Consider the following 6000-nt stretch of genomic DNA (forward strand, 5'->3'; position numbering starts at 1 on the left):
CCGAAACCCATCAATACCACTTCCCTATATGGCAAATGAGTCATTTAAACTAATCACACCAGCAAAGCTCAGACTTCAAAGCCTGGAGGATTCTCATCACTTCACTAGTTATTCTTTCAGAAAAACCTTTCATATTACAAGAGAAAGAAAATGACTTCTGGATGCATCCTTCTGCACAGCAGAGATACAGGCTGTTGTGCATATGAGCACAAGATAAAGGGATATGGAGCACCAGGAAATCGCACTTATATTAATGGAAACATTACTGTGCAGTGATGCGATATTCCTGGCCGGTAGCTGGCATGAAGCACAAAAAGGGAACATGCAGCAGGGCACCTTATTAGGCAGGTTGGTGTTGTTGCTTAAGATCAGAGGAGTGGGTGTTCTGAGAACAATGTGACAACCAGAACGCCTGCCCGTGGTGCTCTGCCTGGGGAGCAAGGGCAAACAGGACCAGTGACGGAACAGCACAAAGCCCGTCATGGCTGCGAGGAACTTTGTCACATCTTCAGACAAGGGCAGTCAGAGAAAAGGAGCTTTGAACTACTGCAGCACAGAAAGCAATGGTCCAGGTCTGGGCACCTTTAAACTGGTGGTCATGCTTCTCCTACTATGTGTGATTTTGTCCTGACTGAGCTCACTACAGAATTGTAATGATTTCAGTGGAGGCGGTGCACAATCAGACTCCTTGCTCAAAACTCTGTGGAGACTAACATACCTGTATATGCTTCCCTGGGACAATATTTGGTTGCACAGATGTTGACCTGCTTGTTCAAATAAGAACTGATTTAGGTACAATGATTTTTTTTCACACAAGGATTAGTTTCTCTGGGTGTAGAATTAGTTAAAAATCAATTACATGCTGTGAAAGACAGAGGTACTCAATGATGCTTACTTATTCTCCTAACTGAATTTATTCAGCCATCTATATATTTCCTCTCTTTTCACAAAAGAGAGCAAAAGCTTCTGTGTGTTATCGTATTTCTTATTAGTGGGTCTGAAAAAACACATTTTTTTCTATAATATCGGTGCTTTCTTGCTGTAAGTATTGATTTTTTCCATGCTTTCTCCACTCTCCATGGGTATTTCCTTTTGCTGCTCCTTTTACTGTTTTGACCTAACTGAATATAGTCATCATTAACACAACCAGAGAAATATGTGTTACAGTCATGGAACAAGGAGCATTTAAAAATTGAATTGCTGGCTCAAATTAATTTAGATCACTTGAAACAAGAAGTTACCCTCAGCAGGCAGCTGATTTGAGGACATCACTTCTGCACTGGGCCAGGCAAGAATCCACATAGCACAGTATCCTCCTTCCAGCAGTGATCAGCAGCAGACACTTGGGGAAAGAGTATATCCTGTGTGATCCTTTTCGGACATAGGCTTCAGAGAAACAGTACTTCAGGGAATTCCTGGTCTACAGATCTTCCCTAGACCATTATAATTACTACCACTATTGGATTTACTTTTAAGGAGAACTGTTAATTTACATAGTGTTAGATAATAATGAGGCCTTGTATGGTGGGATTGGATGTTCCCACTGATACTAGATAAGCACCCTAACTATATAAACTCTTTGGCCCCCAGTTGGTATTAACATTATTTTTGGAAGACTCTGGACCACTGTGCAAGAGGTTGAGAAGAATATCTATCATTACTGTCCACACTACCTTTGTTTGATAAGGAAAGGATGTAGAGTTTCCAGGACTACCCAGTACCATTCATGAACAGAACACATGCTTACAGAGAGATTTATCAAATCAAAGAAGATTTACTGTTTTGCTGTCATGAAAGTTCCCAAAAGTCACAGTGAAGGATGAAGCTGGGTGAATGCAGGAGGCTTATAGCAAGAACTGAAACTGATGATGTTGCTATGGACTACACAACCCATTTAATATGCTGTGCAGAGCGCATTGGGGCTGCTATGCAAACCTTAGAGCTCAAGTGCAGGAAAATAAGGACACAACTAAAGTAGGATAGATTATTTAGGCAGCAGGAGAAAAGGAAAACATACATCTTGGATATTACTTCAGAACCATTTCCTTTCAAACTGCAATGCTGACATCCCAGAAATTCAGTGTAAATCCATGACACTGAAGCATATCTGAATTTGAAGTAACCAGCTGTTACAAACCGGCTAAGAAACAGCAGTACAAAATTTATTGTAGTTATTTCAGTTCAAGGCAACAAAGCTCTGCATTGCACACATCAAGATTTAGGTCAGTCGGAATGATTCAACAGTTAGCAGGTACTCTTGCCGATGACAATGATGTCAACTATCTGCCACACTGGGTTTCCCAATACAATAGCAGAGAAAAGACCTTTCTCAACTTCCAGGTACATTGCTTCCAGATGTTCCAGTAACACAAAGTAAATGCATATGACCAAAATCCATATGTCAGCACCATTCTCAGGAACAGAGCAGCACAGGATCTGCACTGAAAAGGTGAGGGATTGTTTTGCTTCAGATACCAGGCAGGGTCTGGGTACCCTCTCTAGCTGGGGTTTGGCAGGCAAGCCTTGCTGCAGCTCTGAAAAAAGATGCTCCTACTCTGCAAGCTACACTATATTACCACTTCAATGGCTTCAGTTTAGAAAATGATGGTAGATTTGTTTATTTGTTTGAAGCATAGTGGAGCACTGACTTGTAACCAGAAATCTGAATGACAAATCAACCCCTTTAAAACAATTATTTATAAAACTGAAAGTATGGTTGTTCAGAAACACAGATGATCCCTATCAGTACATCTCTGATAAAGTTGCAGCAAGCTGTTTTAGATTAGCCTTTCTTTCTCTGCTTTATCATCCTTTCTATTTAATAATGGCCTAGATCTCATTTATATGGGGTGGGCATGTCTAGAGACTTCACTGCATTAAATTAGAAACTGTATTTCCATATTATCTGTGACATTCAGATGTACCTCTATTGATATTTTTTCCTTGGTTAATTAAGCACTGACTTGAGTATTAGCTCACATCCTGGCCTTCCTCTCAGAGGTGATAGTAAGCTCTACATTCTCTCCGGGAGCTAATATACATCAGCTGTGATAATAAGCGTGTAAATTCTCTTTGCTATACCTTTTGGAGAGTCTGTCTTCTGTCCTGTATTCCCATAGCTATATTTAATATTTCCTTATTTCGACAACCTTACATAATCTGCACCAAATTTTTGTTCTCTGAGGAATCACAGAATCATTGAGATGGGAAAGAACCTCTGGAGATCATCTACTTCACCCCCCTGCTCAGAGCAGAGTAAGCTAGAGCAGGTTGCCCTGGGCTGTGTCCAGTCAGGTTCTGAGTATTTCAAAGGATGGAGACACCATTGCCTCTCTGGGTAACCTGTTCCAGGGTTCAACCAACTCATAATAAAAAAGGTTCTGACATTCATATGGAATTTCCTGCATTTCAATTTGTGCTCATTGTCTCTTTCCCTGTCACTGGGGACCAGTGACAAGAGCCTGCTTCTGTCCTCCTTACATACCAAGCCACTTTATTAAAAAAAAAGGAAAGAAAAGAGGAAAAGAAACAACAAACAAACAAACCAAAAGCAAAATCAAAACCAACATAAAACCAAACCAAAACAAAACCACCAAAAGCCGATTAAATAGAATTTGCATTCTGTCCTAAAACGCATCTTTGATGATGTGACTAGCTCCTGGGTACCTGGACATCTAACTTTAAGCCTCTGAGCATCATATGGATTTGTGTGCTTTAAAACACAAAGCCTGGCTGGGTATCAGGGGTCCAGGTAAAGTTTACTGTGTCAGTACCCATGGTTCTGACATTTCTTAATGTTGTACTACAGAGCAGAGTTGAAAATGCCTTTGGTGTGCCTTATCGTTTCATTAGTAAAATGACATGACACTGATAATCTCCAGAAAGTATATTCCACAGAATTAGCAACATATTCCAGTGCCTTTTAAGGGGAAATCACCAACACCCAGGAACATTGTGAAAAGAGCCACTGTGCATAAAATAATACACTATTTTCCTGATGAGTTGAAGAAACTGATACTGATCACCATTTCCCTAGGTGCCCATAGCATCAGATGTTAACTAAAGCCACAGGTAGCAATACCAGCTAAAACATCTCCTGAGGGCATGCAAGTACACAGCTGCCCCTCACACTTGCAGCTAAGATACCTGGCATTAGACTTAGCTCACCTGTCACAATGCTTTAGAGGGAATTAAAACAATTATGGAAATGGAGGAGGACCTTATCTATGAAAACTTGGATGAGTCACCTTTCCTTCGGCACAATTTAGTTATGTGTGAATCACAAGACAATACTATTCAGCTATGGATGTCTTTAACGGTTATGTTTAAAGGACTAAAGCTGAAGTTAACGGTGTTTTGGACAGAGAGGAATGCTCGATGTGCGTATGAAGACTTGCGAGGTAAGGCAGTGGCAGGGCTCTGCACTGGCTCAGGTCACTAGTCCCACGCTGCACAGGAGGTCTGCAGTGATAGAAGAGTGGAAGTTAAGAGTCCCTGTCTTTTCATCCAAAAGCTCACTGACTAAAGAGAGCATGACCAACCCACCTGCTATTTAGTATCTCAAATTGCTCATAAGAATTCCTACAAACAGGCATAAAGTATTATTAATAATGTTTTCCTAATGTAATAATGACCAAAATCCAAATGCATTATAGCATTAATGCTTTATGATTTCCCTGGCACTTAATGAGGTTATTACTGTACTGATAAACTGATCTCTGTTAGACCCCTAAGGGGTTTGTATCAAGATGTCAGCAGCGAAATGACCATGCAAGTGGCCTTGCTGTACAATTTTTTTTTTCACACAAGTCAATGAAGCATAGAGTGACTGTCACAGCCCTTTGTTTGAAAACAGCAGCAATAGGGCAGACTACATATGCAGCTTCACAAAGCATTAATCAGTTGCTTGCACTATTTAATTACTCTCTATTATTTTATGTTTTTGATAAAGTATTCAATGGAATTAAATTCTGAGCATCACTTTCAGCCATTGTTATCCAATTTGGCTTTAGCAAAATTGCATAAACAGGTATGCAATCTCAACACATTTCAGCACAATTTGCGGCTCCAGGGATGTAAGTTCCAGGAAGAATTTAATAGAAAATAAACATGATTATTAAGAGAAGGAGTAGGATGATAAAGCAATGTGACTATCACATGAATTACCTAATGGAATAATAAAGTATCCATTCTTTTCATTCAGCTACTTAGATCTAAAACCTCTTTTTGTCCTCTGTACTAACAATCACTACAGTTTGCCTGCATGTCCCCCTGAAGAGGAGAGAATGAGGCTTTTATTGCTTGTTTTTCCCAGACTTGTACAAAACAGGAGGTTATAGAGCATAAATTTATACTGATGCCATAAGCAAAGGAATGGAGGAGATAGAAAGATGAAACTACTGTATAATACATTAAGGAGCAATAATGTAAAAGCAAACAGTCCAGAATAGAGCACCCATTGCTTCTACTGTCAGAGCTGTTGATAAACTGAAAAATGAAATCATTCTGAAGGAGGAAAAGCATGATACTGTATGACTGGCAAGCTCTTAACAGGGATTATAAATATACAGCTCTCTGATGAGATATTCAGCAGTGAATGTGCTTGAAGTTATGACTTTAATGGGACTGAACTGGAAAAAAATATATTAATAATGCTAATAAAACACTCAAAAGAGACTTCAAGATAATTTTTATCTGTCCTATGAAAAGTGATATGGAAAAAGTGCTCAGGACATAAGGTTGTAGAGTTTAAAACTGGATGAAGTATGCACCATCATCAATCAAGCAAAAAATTGCTGCAGTCTATTTCCTATGAATTTATAGAAAGACATCTCAGAAAAGCTGACAAATTACGAAGAAATTACTACATCTGCGAGTCCAGTAAATTGGAAATTTATCCCTGTTTATCCCTCCTCATCCCTCTCCTCCCCACCACTTCCCCGCGTAAAGGGAAGAACTCATTTTTCCATTCAGAACTACAAGCTTCCTTGCCTTGGTCAT

This window comes from Buteo buteo, chromosome 10 (genome assembly GCF_964188355.1).
Source record: "Buteo buteo chromosome 10, bButBut1.hap1.1, whole genome shotgun sequence".
In the NCBI taxonomy this organism is placed as follows: Eukaryota; Metazoa; Chordata; class Aves; order Accipitriformes; family Accipitridae; genus Buteo; species Buteo buteo.